Source organism: Meles meles, chromosome X, assembly GCF_922984935.1.
Source record: "Meles meles chromosome X, mMelMel3.1 paternal haplotype, whole genome shotgun sequence".
Classification (NCBI taxonomy): domain Eukaryota; kingdom Metazoa; phylum Chordata; class Mammalia; order Carnivora; family Mustelidae; genus Meles; species Meles meles.
In genome coordinates this window covers 37,437,920-37,452,703 of record NC_060087.1, presented here as the reverse complement: position 1 = coordinate 37,452,703, position 14,784 = coordinate 37,437,920, and positions in this window count along the sequence as shown.

The following is a 14,784-nucleotide window of genomic DNA, read 5'->3' as shown; positions in this document are numbered from 1 at the left end:
CAGGCCCATCCGGGTCACGGTTGATTGGACCACGGACATACACCTTTCTTCTGGGAATTCAGAATTGGAACACTATGAAACTTAATTCAAAAATTGGGCCATGGAGAGACTGCATCTTGGAAACAAAATCAAGGTAGAGACAGCAGAGGGGTCAATGCCAAGGCAAACTAAAGCCATATAGGAGCTCAAATTCTAGAGGTGGGGAAAAGCCACAAGAGAGAGGACCAGGGAAGGACGCCAAGAGAAAAGGCCATGCTGTGACACCCCCCCACCACCACCACCACACCACAGTGCCTGGTATCCCAGTTCCCATCCCTGTATGGTCTGGACAGAATCCAGTTCTTATCCTCAAGTGTGCTGAGATTGTAGCATGTCACATTATAGTCAATCGTCCTTCACTTTAAGCTAGTGTGAGCAGATTTCGAACTCTTGCTATCAAACATGTCTAAACAGGAGTGAAGTTGCATAGAGTAGATCTTGAGAGAAAATGTGGAGTGATAGTAGTAACATCAATGGTTGTGAGATGCCCCCAGTCCCAGGACGGGCAAATGGTAGTCCATGCAAGGTGCTAAAAGCAACTGCTTAAGTTACATCCAGCTGTCTCAAGGGTCTCCCGTTGGACACCTCTCAAGTGTGTGGGGGGGTGGATTTTCAGGTAGCCAAATCTAAGGATATCTGAGGGAGTTGGTTGTATCTGGTGGCTTAAGTAAAGACTAACAAGAAAGAGACAGATTCCTTCTAGAGTGCCCAGCTGGAGGAAGATAAGGGAAAACAAGCACTCCAGTAGTTTTCATGGGCTGCTCTTCCTGGCTTCAACCATGCATCCCAGAGCAAAGCTGGAAACTCCCTCGGGTTTGAACCAGGTTCAACGGGAAACTTTATCGGACTCTACTGAGTGACGCTCTGGAAAGTCGTTCAGAGGCCTGCCAGTCATAAATAAATCATCTTGCAGAGATTATTTAAATTATACATCATTGGTAATGATTATTCAGGTGTAATGAGTTTAATTGATTACAAGAGTGGTTTTTTTGAAGATGATGTAATAACTTCAAACTGTTGTTTGAAGTGCACACGAGTGGGAATGCTTTAAAATTTTAAAGCGTTTGATTTGCATTCGTTGTGAGAGATATTTTTAAATATGTAAACAGGACTGATGCTCTCCCATAGCCTTGGATCTCACTGTCACTGAAAGCAAAGGCTTGGTTAATGCTCAAAAGCTCCTATTTTGAGGTTGTTATCTCAAGCAAAGTGGTAAAGACCAGTTAGTTGTTGGGTATTGTCTTCTCCCAACCAAAGTGGGGAAGAAAAGAAGAAAGAAAAGAAAAGAAATCTGGCCACCAACAACTCCTCAGCCAACTAAGGTAAGGCCGACATCTCCCCAGATGTGGTGAACAATTATGTAAACCTGTCTTCCATGTTCCTACTTCCTGAAGCCACCATGGGCCAACTTGGAGATCCACAGGTAGTCAAAGTAACACTTATTTTTACTTTTTTTAAAGATTTTATTTATTTATTTGACAGAGAGAGACACAGCAAGAGAGGGAACACAGCAGGGGGTGGTGGGAGAGGCAGAAGCAGGCTTCCCACTAAGCAGGGACTCCATGCGGGGTTCGATTCCAGGACCCTGGGATCATGACCTGAGCCAAAGGCAGAGGCTTAACGACTGAGCCAGGGGCCCTCAAAATAACATTTAAGTAAGGATGTGTGGCAGCCATGGAGATGTGCTTCTCAGATCTCCCGTCAAGAAAAAAAACTTGCCGGGGCGCCTGGGTGGCTCAGTGGGTTAAAACCACTGCCTTCGGCTTGGGTCATGATCCCAGGATCCTGGGATCGAGCCCTGCATCAAGCTCTCTGCTCAGCGGGGAGCCTGCTTCCTCCTCTCTCTCTGCCTGCCTCTCTGCCTACTTGTGATCTCTGTCTGTCAAATAAATGAATAAAATCTTTAAAAAAAAAACAAAACTTGCCATTCAGGGCCCTGGAGCTCAATGGGCAGACGGCCACCAGCTATCATGCCTTCAGGAGCCACCTTAGCTTTGGAACTGAGGCGGAGCTCTTCTCAGGCAGCCCCAGCCAGTGACTCAGCATGGCAGAAGTCCAGGGACTGGCCATTTCTGCCTCACGGGGACTCCTCTCCTGGCAACTTTTCTCGGGAGTTCATGGTTGGGGTGATAAGACTTTTATGGGACCTGCATCTCAGTCTGTGGGCTCAATCCTGCCTGATCCTATTTCAGCCCCCCTTTATCTCTCATCAGCTTTACTCCCAATAAACCTGTCGCACTCCCAACTCCATTTCCATGTGGGCCTTGCTACAGATTCAGCTGCCACGATACAATTTCACTTTTTGCTGCTGCCATCCCTGAACCAAGACTGCCTCTATTTTCACGAGGAGCTGTTCAACAGGAAAAGAACTTGAATTTTAAAAGGCTCATAAAATCTTCTACTCCTGAGTTTAAGCCATAACCAATCCATCGTGTTCAAGGTCTAAGCAGACCGGGACCCACACAAGGAGACCACTGTGAGCCCAGCTGAACAGCACTATCTGGCTTCTAGGCTGTGCTGGGTTCCTTAGGTTAAAATGAATGCCCTAATTGGAAAAGACTCAAATCTTGGTCATTGAAATGAGGATGTTATGAAGGAGCCAAAGGAATTGAAAAACTCTAAACCCTGGAGCTCCTCCAAAGCTCTGAGTCCTCCCAGCTGACAAATGTGTTGATCCCTCCAAACAGAAGGCCAAACCTGAGGATGCAGCTGGACTGGTTGCAAGCAAATGCCCCTGAGGTCCCTCCCGGGTGTCAAGTACCAAGCTAGGCCCAGAAAACACAGCATGGGAGAAAGAAAAACCTGCCCTCAGGAGACATGCATTGCACGCGGCGTTGGGGAGGGTGATGGGAAGCAGATGATTAAAGGGTAAAGTGTATTATGTGTTACATGGTTGTAAATGTTGTGGGAAAAAATAAAGCAGAGAAAGGGGACAGAGTGTGGGAACAGGAATGCAATTTTAAATAGGGTATCAGTGAAGGCCTCACTGATAAGATGTCATTTGAGTAGGAGGTAAGGAAGTAAGCTGTGCATATGTAAAGAGGAGAAGCATTCCAGAAGGAAAGAATAGAATTTACAAAGACCCTGAGATGGAAGTGTGCTTAGGATAGTTGGGAAAGTTCAGAAGCCAGGGTGGTTTGAGAGGAGTGTGCAGGGGAGACTGTGGTAGAACATGAGGCCAGAGCGGGAGCCAAATCAGTTTATATAGGGTCTTGGAGGCCACTGTTAAGATTTTGACTTTGACTTTGACTTTGGTAAGAGTGGAGGGGTTTGAACAGAGCAGTGATAAGATCTGGCTCACTGAAACAGGTTCACTCGGAGTGCTGTGTGGATGACAGACCACAGAGGAGTTTGAATGGAAGCAGGCAGGCCAGTGAGAGGTTACTGCAACAATTCAGAAGAGAAATGACAAAAATGAGAGATGATCAAAACCTGTCTTGACTCCAGATTAGATCAGTTCCCCCTTAAAAGGGGTAGCAGTGGGAGTGGACTGGATTCTGGATAGATGCAGAAGTAGAAACCAAAGGATTCACTGATTGATTGCATGTGTAGGCTATAAGGAGAGCAACTGGAAGGACAGAGTCATCATTTCCTGAGAAGGACATTATAGGAGGAGTGGGTGTAGAAAGAGGATCAGACACTCCATGTGGGAAATGTGAAGTGTAAGATGCCAATCACACACCCAAGTGGACATGTTAAGGAGGCAGTTGCATCATGAGAGAATTCTCGGGATCTACTCTTGAGTTAAGCCAATACCACAGTCCACTAATAGCTAGGCTTCAATTCGAAGAGTGCCAGCCATTGCCAGAAAGAAACCATTTTGATGATGCACCCCCCCCCACACACACACACACAAGAAAATCCTCCCCAGTCTTCTTTTTCCAATGTTCCATATCTCGGGAAGTTGTATGTCACCTATCTGAAACCCTAGAAGTCTCTATCTCCTCCCTAAATGCCCCCCTCATGCATATATCCAATCAACCCTTGAGTCCCATTTATTTTCCCTCCACTCTATATGTCTTAAGTCCATCTACTTCGTTCATCATTACTGCTATCCCTCTGATTCAGCTCGCACCATTATTCACCTGGACCATGGCAGTAGCCTCCTAACTGGTCTTTCGTGTTCTCTTAGCTCTCTTCCAACCACTCATGATTCCACACAGAGAGGAAACGTTAACACACAAGTTTGCATAGGAGTGCCCAGGATTCGCCCCCCACCTGCACCCCTGCCCTGTGACTCAAAATCTAGAGGATAGAAGGGTTAGAAACCCCCAGACAGTTCTGCAGGAATGCAATAATTTCATAAGTGGTCATGGATACTAGCTAATAATGATAATTGGCACTCTTTTGAATTGGATAATGACAAATAATGGTCATTGAATCAGAGGGAAAATTAATAAATTGGAACAAGCATACCAGAAAGGGATAGAATAAGCTACCTGTTTTAGCTAGAGAGTTCCCTTGATATAAAGCTGCATTTGATCACAGAAAATAATGTCGTATATTTCTTTCCACATCTGCCTCATGGTAGGTGATGTCAGCCTGGCTCAATGGGCCGTTACCCTTCCATCTGGACATATTCTTTCCTTTGCCTGAATGTCCTCTCCCCATCCCAAACTGTATTACTACTTGTCCTTCAGATCTCAGTTTAAATGGTTTTAGGCTTCATAGAAACCTGTCTTGACTGCAGATTAGATCAGTTCCCCCTTATACCTGCTCTTAACACCTCTTCCATGTTTGTTTGTTTGTTTGTTTTAGATAGAGAGAGCATGCACACATTAGCGGGGGTGGGGGTGGGAGAGGAGCAGAGGGAGAGGGAGAACCTTAAGCTGGCTCCATGACTGATGTGGGGCTCGATCTCACAAACTTGAGATCATGACCTGAGTCAAAATCAAGAGTTGAAGGCATCACCAACTGAGCCACTCAGGCACCCCTTTCTCCATGTTCTTTACAGCACTTCTCACAGGTGCAATTGTGCAAATACTCATTTCAGTCATGTTTGCATGTCTGGCTCCTCTAGAATGCAAGCACCTGAGTGGGGGATTGTACCTGTCTTGTTCACGGCTCTATGCCAAGGACAGACTACAGGGTCTATTATATAGTAGGTGTTCAATAACCTTGTGTTGAATGAAAAAATGACTAGGGATCTGGAATTTCTCCTTCCTTTCTCATACCCACCTTCTATCAGAGAGTCAGCTTGGTTTCTCAGGGAAGGTAGGTGGCAGGGCAGAAAGTTGAAAAAGGCTGCAGGCCTTCGTGGTTCTTTTTTCTAAAAACCTGGTCTTTTGGAGATTTGTAGGTCTACAGTAGAGTTTCTTGAAGAAGAAGGTGAGAAAAGGACTTCCCTCAGACTAGCAAGAAGACCTATACCCAGCTTCTCAATAACAGCTTGGGGCAGGAGCAAGACCCAAGAGAGGTATGGGGGTCACATGGTCAGAGCCAGTGTATGTATTCATGAGGACCAATCTAAGAGGACTGCATGGACCCTTACACACACACACAATAGTTTAGTCCTGAGCAAGATCCCAGACATGGATGACGGCATTTGGAAAAGGAAAACCCCACAATGACTAAAGTGATATTTTAGAAAAATGTAAAGGTCATTTCTGCACTCATGGGTTTGTGAAGTAAGTTTCATTAATACCACACCCGTGCTTTATCAAAGATGTATTTATACACAGTTTAGCTTTTGTGTCATGTGTAGTATATTCTAACCTAATGATTGAACGCTAGATGTCCCCACCCCCGAGCCGGGCCCCATATGGTGTTAACAAAACCTTATACTTGGCAAACACATCTGCCCCTTGTAATAACCTCATGAAGTAGAAAGAATATGTATTACTCCCACCACTGTCCCATTTTGCAGGTGAAAAAACTAATTCAGAGAGGTCAAACTTATGAACAAAGTCACACAACTATGCTCGATGCAGAGTCGATCTTCTGACCCATAACTGCATAGACTTCTTTATGTAATACCATGCTACCTCTATTCATCAAAATATTGGTTTATAAGAGCATTCCATTTCCTGACCACATGAAACAACTATCAGTTTTTGGTATGTTGGATCAATGTTTCCCAGCAAAGTTAATTGGCATTTTTCCAAATTTGGTAACAATTCTCAAATACTCTTTATAGAAGTGATGCCATATTATTTGTTCATTGTTGCTTCGTTGTTTAATTTTCTTGTCTGTTGGTACAACTCACCATTTTTTCTTTTGGATGAGACAAACTCTGCTAAAATTACCTGCTGTTGTTTGTGATTCTGGTGGTGGTGCTGCCAGCTGGAAAGAGGGGAGGCAGCTTGAGTGAAATTTTCATGTTTGATATCTTTGAAGTGGGGCCAACAATCATTTCCTTCCATTTTAAGTTTTATAACGCAGTGGGGCTACTCTGATTGTACAATGTGGGCCTGAGGTTTTCTGACGTTTCCCCAAACTCTGAGACTTGTTTTACAGTCATGACTGTCTAAAAACTCTCAGTGTCTTAGCAGACTTACTTACACGGTTACAAAGGAAGCTCACCTCCCTGACATTCTCACAGAATAGAACATTTTTCCCTCTCTGGTATTCAGCTATGTTAATGCCATTGGGAGGATGATCTGATGTTAGTCCTTCACTTTAAAATAGGGTATTGTTATTATAACGGTATTCCAAGGGCGTTTGTCAAAGAAAAATGCAATAGACCACTTCATTTCTTTCTAACATCTTCACGTACAGGGATAAGTGGTTGGGGAAGGTGCAAAGTACTAAACAAAAATGATTTTGCAAATACCTTCATCAGTAACTACTTGAGGAAGATGATGAAAACAGTCTGATCAAAGACCTGCTTTATCCATTTTCATCCAGAAAACAAACATGCGGTTTACAATGAAAACCCATCTCACTGACAGTCAGACAGAAGGGTGATGATGCAGAGTAGAGAATTCTGGGCCAGGAGGGCAGTCATGAGGACGGCCGGCCCAGTTTTGCTGCTGGCTTGTCAGCAAATCATTAACCTCTTTATGTGTAAGAGTCTTATTTGTGAAATGAAGATCCCTCCACCTGTTCTTAATCAAGTGTAAATGGATGTTAGGAGGATTAATTGTACAATCCCTTGAGCTCCAAAGGGGAAAGCGAGGTGTGGAGGCAGCAGCTGAAGCTTCTTAACTAGGCACTGTCTTATAGACCACTCTAGGAGCAGGTTGCTTTTGTACTGACACTTCCACTCCCTTATTTAGGAAAGTCAGACCATCACGAATGAATTTTTAAAGCAGAATTAGCCCTATAGAAAACAAAGAACAAACTGGTGGTTTTCCGAGGGGAGAGGGGATGAGCAAAATGGGTGAAGGGGAGTGGGAGGTCCAGGCTTCCAGTTATGGAATGAGTAAATCATGGGGATGAAAGGTCCAGCATAGGGAATATAGTCAATGGTATTATAATAGCGCTATATGGCGACACATGGTAGCTATATGTGTGGTGAGCATAGAAAAATGTATAAAGAAGTTGAATCACTATGCCGTGCTCCTAAAACTAGGATAACATTGGGTGTCAACTATACTCAGATTAGAAAATTTTAATGAGGGCACCTGGGTGGCTCAGTTGGTTAAGCAACTGCCTTCAGTTCAGGTCATGATCCTGGAGTTCCAGGATCAAGTCCCATGTCGGGCTCCCTGCTTAGGGGGAAGTCTACTTCTCCCTCTGACCCTCTCCCCTCTCATTGTCTCTCTCTCTCTCTCTCTCTCTCTCTCTCAAATAAATAAATAAAATCTTTTTTAAAAATTTAATGAATTTTTAAACACCCAATAGCTTTAGAATAAAAAATAATAAACATAAGCACCATTTATCACCATATTAATAGATCCTAATCCATTAATCCATCAAGTTAACAACCAAGAAAAGAAACGTGGACACATGGACACCAAACTCCTTTTTAAGGCATACAAATAGCTCAGTGCATAAGATTCCATGTTACCATGTGGAATCAGAATGCAGAAATATAAAATTTCAAATGTGTGTCTTAAAACATCATCAATCAAAATTAGACAAGCTATATCTGATCATTATATTGTTCTTATTATATATTTTTAATGAATAATAATTGTTTTAATTTTCAGGGTTTTAAAAAGCTGGACTAAGGCAATAATATGAAAAGTTAAGAAGTCTTAGCCAGCACAGTTAAAACATTTATAGGATCTATCAGTTTTATCTCTCGGATAATTGTTACCATATAATAGCTAGTCTTATACCCTTCATAAACTTTCAAATTAAGCTTCTGCATGCTCCCCTGATTCATAATTTTGTTCTTACGGACACCACTGATATCAGTTAAAGTGAAGTCACCTAATGGCTTGCTCTTCAAGAAACCCACTACTAGCTGCTCATCTTACTTAGAACGAACAATTATCTTCATAAGAGACTCAAAATGCACTAAATGTAGGCAAAAAGAGCAGATAATGAAAACTAACGAAATCAGAATATGGAATCCTCAGTCAAACCTTTGCCTGAGTGGACGTTAGTGCCACCATTTCCAAGTAATAGAAGGTAACTGACCAAAATCCACATTAAAGTCAGATTCTGTCATTCAAAACATATCATGGTTTAGTTGCTCACAAATTAATCAAAACTTGTTTTAAGAAAAAGAAAACAATACTTTCTTAGAAGCAAGCAATGGGCATTCTGTGAATTTAAGGCCCTCAAAATGTAACAGGAATATTAAGGTGCCATGTACACTCTTCTGCTTGGGGAAACTGGCTTCCAGAAAGAACAGGAGCATTGAATCAACTGAAACATAAATAAATCATGCTAGTATAGTATTAAAAGAGAGATACTTGTTTTTCTTTTCTGTGGCCTCTGTACAATCTCTTCACTGGTTTATCTCACTGGACAAAGGATTTATATAGTGTTCATTTTTTAGTGCTGCATAACAACCCATCATAAGGTTAGTAGTTTACAACAACCCAAATGCATTTTCTCACAGTGCTGTAGGTTAGAGTCTGGGCACAGTGTGCCCCAAGTTCCTGCTCAGAATCTCCCTGGGATGATATCAAGGTGTCAGTTGCATCTGGGGTTCTCAACCAGGCCTTGGGGTGCTCTTCAGGTTCACTGGTTTGTTGACAGAATTCAGTTCCTTGGGGTTGTTGGACTTAGATTTTCATTCGCTTGCTTGCCAGTGCCTGGGGTACTGCTTTCAGCTTCTGGAGGCTGCCCCTAGCTCTTTGCCCTGTGGCTCCCAAAGGCGGTTCACAGTGGATGTTTGCTTTCTTTGGGGTCAGCTGGGGTCATGCTGCCTTCCTCTTCCATGACTAGCCAGAGAAAACTCTCCGCTTCTAAAGGGCTCACTGAGGTCAGCTCCACTGAGGATTATCTCCTTTTCTTAAAGTCAACTGTGCCATGTAACATAAAAGAACTATGGGAACAATATCCTGTCATATTTATAAGTCTCTCCCACATTCAAGGGGAGGAGACTCTACAAGGGTATGAGTCATTAGGGAGTCCTCTTAGAATTATGTCTACCACATATAGTTTCCAAAACATTTCCACATAGTTTATAATTTTATACTCTCAGAAACCTTATGCTCTTTTATTTTATTTTTTTAAAGATTTTATTTATTTATTTGACAGAGAGAGATCACAAGTAGGCAGAGAGGCAGGCAGAGAGAGAGAGAGGAGGAAGCAGGCTCCCGCTGAGCAGAGAGCCCGATGTGGGGCTCAATCCCAGGACCCTGGGATCATGACCTGAGCTGAAGGCAGAGGCTTTAACCCACTGAGCCACCCAGGCACCCCTTTATTTTATTTTTTAAAGATTTTATTTATTTATTTGAGAGAGAATGACAGAGAGAGAGAGAGAGAGAGTATAAGAGGGGAGAGGGTTAGAGGGAGAAGCAGACTCCCCACTGAGCAGGGAGTCTGATGTGGGACCCGATCCCAGGACCCCAGGATTATGACCTGAACTGAAGGCAGTTGCTTAACCAACTAAGCCACCCAGGTGCCCCAACCTTATACTTTTTTAAAGAAAAAAACAATAAGGAAACCAAGAAGGTGGCTCCTCTATGGTTCTCTCGCTCTTTGGTTGACTGTTGGTGCTAATTATACAATATTGCAATTTGTATCAAAGGCCTAGAAATTAGATTTTTTGGGATTGGATTTATGTTAAAGATATGCTCAGTAATGCTAAGTTTCGTTGCTTGGTTTTGGTCAGTTTTAACCAACCAATTTATTATTTTTAGTTTGTAATAAAAAAATCTGCTAGTAAATAATGATAATAATAATATAAAACCCAAATGGGCATAGGACAAAAAAGGGAAAGAACCATCAATTACAGGATTCCTAATGTTGTGTCAGGAAAATACAAATGCTTCTCATGCATCATGTTTTCATTTTCACAAAACATTTGAGGTGGTAGACTTATCCCAGTTTTTAGATGGAACAACTAGGCCGAGTAGATGAGTCATTTGTGCAACGTTGCAAGGCAGGTAAGAAATCTAGCCAAAACTTGCCCCTACATCTTTGGATTCCAGTTTCCTTTTTTTTTCCCCCGTTTTCTTTTTTAAATAGTTATTAGGAATAAGACCAGAACACTTCATGTCATGTGTGCTTGACAAAAAGACTAGAGATTCTGATGTAACAGTGTCCCCAGGTGTAATAAGTGAGTAGAAAGCTGACAGATATACATATAGGATGCAAATATAGTCGTGGTGCTCTGGTGGGGGAGAGCATATAGAAGATGGACACCTTGGGCTGACTTTGTGAAGGACAATATGGCCCCAGCTCTAAAAAGTACAAAAAGTGCATGACCTTGAATTTAGCAATCCCACTTCTGAGAACGTATCCTACAGATACATTCGCATGGGGGAAAATGAAGCATGTCCCAACTTAGGCCTTTCAGAACCATTAGTAAGAGAGAAGAATGGGAACATCCCAATTGTTCATGCATAAAGGGGTTTGTTCAATAAACCATGACCCAGCCATAGAATGGAATGCTGTGCAACCATAGAAAAGAATGAGGAGAATCTTTACACATAAAGATGAGGATTATTTCACTATTTTGTGAAGCGAAAAAGGCGAGATGCAGGCCAGTATGCATGGTAGGTTGCCATGTTGGTAGGAAGGGGGAAAGGAAGTATGGATGGGAGTCTGCATGTATGTAACTTATAGGCTTGTGTGTGTGTGTGTGAGTGTGCATAACTTGTATATGCATAAAATATCTCTGAAAACACACACACAAGAAAATTGGTAACAAGATCTACTTTCGGGCAGGGGAACTGGGTGGCTGAGAATAAGGATTGACTAGAACTGTGCACCTATATTCAGTATATACGGTAGTACCCCCTGTACCCACGGTTTTGCTGTTCTTGATCTCAGTTACCCACAGTCAACTGCAGTCCAGAAGCAGATGGTCCTCCTTATGATGAATGGTCAGAAAGTCAGTAGTAGCCTAACCCGATGTCACTATGCTTATGTCATTCCCCTCACTTTATCTCATCATGCAAGTATTTTATCATCTCGCATCAGCCCAGGAAGGGTGAGTAAAGTACAGCAAAATAAGATATTTTTTGAGAAAGAGAGAGACCATATTCACACAGCTTTTACTACAGTGTATTGTTGTAATTGTTCTATTGTTAGTTGTTGTCGTTAATCTCTTACTGCACCTAATTGATAAATAAAGCTCAGTGTTATCTGTCATTTCAAGCATCCACTGTGGGTCTTGGAAGTATACCCCATGAATAAGGGGGGACTACCTATCCACAAGTAGGTGGTCTACTGATATGATAAAAGAATGCAAATGGAAGGGGGAAAAGAGACACAAGATCTGTGGAAAATATTCACATACAGAAATCTGTTTATTTGGCAAGGGACATGGAGTTATTTCTGAAATTTTTGCCTGAGGAGCCAATATTTAAATTTATGTCTTTGCCTATTAAGTCCAAAAAGGTAACAGCAAGGAAAAAATAAAAGTGAGTAGAAGCCACTAAAAGGAGGATAAGGCACAGAACATTTAGGATTTAAATAAACAATAAAGCAGTGTAAGAAGTCAGATGGAACGAAGAACGGGAACGTAAGAAAATCACTTCACTGAAAGCAATTACTACTTTGGGCTCCTGCCGGGCAGGTAGTGCAAATTCAGTTTACTATCCTGAAACTTATCATTTTTTACAGAACTGATACCTTTATACTCCTAACTAGAACATAATAAACAACAGTCCTCTGTTTTCCTAGAGCTACTCCAAATCTGGGGAGCCGTGTTGGGTGTGGAGGCTGTCACCAATGCAGTGGCAGAGAGAGGGGCAGAGAGGGAGCCTAGGGATCAGTCACTGTGCCCCACATGTGGTCTGTCACATACCCCAAAAAACCAAGATTATCCTCAAACCTTTGACATAAAGGTTTTCAAAGCTTGGGGATTCTAGACAGCATCTTCATTAAAGGCTTCCAGGAGGGGCACCTGGGAGGCTCAGTCGGTTGAGCGTCTGCCTTGGGCTCAGGTCATGATCCCAGGGTTCTGGGATCGAGCCCTGCATCAGGGTCCCTGCTCAGCGGTAGTCTGCTTCTCACTCTCCCTCTCCTCCTTCCTCCCACTTCATGCTCTGTCTCTTTGTCTCAAATAAATAAATAAACTCTTTATAAACAAAACAAACAAACAAATAAATAAATAATAAAGGCTTCCTGGATTTGCACACAGAAACTTCTGCAGATCTCACTCTGCCTGAGCCCTGCTCCTCTGAGGCTGCCTGGGCAGTATTTAGTATCACTGGGTGGAAGGCGGGGAAGCCCGCTGGGGAAAAAACTGCAAGCTTAAAAAAAGGAGCTGCCCAGCAGGTCAGATAGGATATTTTCCTTTCTCCTATTTTCTCTGTCCTTAGAAGTATCATTGCCTCCTTTCGGAGCCAAGAAACTGTGAAATTGAAATATAGGTGGATTATGGTCTGTGTACCTAGGCCGTCTGGAAAGTAAGCTGCTTGTCCTATGATGTCTATGCTGTCCTCATAAACCCGCCTTTCCATTTTGCACCAAGACACACCACCCAATAGACCCTCGTGGACCACTGATAATTTCGCATCTTCCTGGATGCACAAACTGCTCCAAAGTACACTCCTGTAGCCTTTTCCTGCAAAGTTCGCCCTTTTTCATTTATTTTGCATTTGCAAGTAAAAACTTCCCCCGGAGGTGCTATGACAACAGTGGCTCAGGTCTCTGTTTGTCTCTGAAATTGTGTACATCCTTTCCACCCACACTGTTACTAATGAATTCAATTTCTGAAATGTGCCCTTTATTTTTGTTCCTCCCTCTCCCTCACAGCCCTCAGGGGGTGGAGATTTAAGTGATTAAAATCTGAAAGAAAAAAGCCCTAATTGGCATTCTAGCTTTAAAATGAAATTATTTCGCGGCAGCACTCTATCTAAAAGCCGTGATGCGTAATGGCACCTGCACCTTTTTGCCCAAGTGAGTTAACTCAATGCATTGTACCTTCCCGGTTCACAGGCCAGTGGTAGCTTTATGGAATTCCATGTTTAATCAACCCACTGGAGACAAAGAAATCTTTTCAGTTTGGTCACTGACTGCTTATTGGATGGCTTTAGTTCGGGGAATCCAAGCGAACCCCTACGTATTTGCACTTACGTTGCTGGGGCAGAATTAGGCAAAAGCAAAGAGACCGTGAGGTCTGTAAACACAACCGTCAGGTAAGGCCATAGAAGGTGGCAGAGATTTAAAACCAGAAGCCAAGCGTGCCAATTGTTGCATATTTTAAAATCCCAGAAGACAAAGTGTGTAGGCAGCTGTCATGTTGTGAGGGGTTTGGAAAGTTTCCTTTAATCATCTGAGACTAAAATCCCCACTGTTCATTATGAACTCTCTGGATGTGAGAGATATTTCGTAAGTAAACTCTTAGGACTCGACTCAACCCGACTGACCCGACTGACCCTGGTTGGTTGGCTCGTAAATTACAGAGCTCATGAAAGCTACCTATGGGAGCAAGACTTACAGGATAATTTATCGAAGTAAAATGTAGGTCAAGCATAGGCCTGAATTTGGGCTCGCCCAGAAGCAGACTCTGAAACAAGGACTAAAGTATAAGTATTTCATTTGGAGGGTGAATGAGACACTCCGTAGCAGTGTGGAGAAGTGAGACCAAGGAGGAGGAAAAAAACCAACAAAGCTGCCTGTTTCCACTGTGGACAACCTGAACTCCAGTTCACTGGGGAGTTCTGGGAGCCAGTGGAGCGCGCACACACACCTCAGACTTACTCCTCCCAAGGGCCTAGGGAGCTGGAGTATTTATACACAAATTCTTGTCATTTATTGGCTGAGCAATACTCCCAGGGGACCATTAATTTCTTGGCCCTTCCGGCCTGCCGCGTGGGCAGGGGGGCTCTGAGGACGGAGAAAACCTTCGAGCCAGTGTGCTAGTGATAAGAGTGATAAGAGTGAAGGGATTTGGGCAGGACACCACCAGCAACAGCTACCCTCTCCACCGTGTGCTGCAGTTTTCCACCAAGGTAGTGACTATGACTGTGTGTATGAATCCTTACCCATGTCCCTACTGACTTTTAGCCCCTAGCCCTTTGCACAGAGCTGTCACACGGTAACTCCTAAACCATATGGGCTGAATGAATCAACAAAGGATTCATTCCAGCCATTGTTATTACTGTAATTTAAAAGATGCCAAAGCTCATCATCGCACAATTCTGAAACTGTTTCCAAACGTGCTAACCTCCCCAAGCGGCATCTAAAATAACCCCAAGCAGGATGGCTAACGGTGTGAGGAAATGG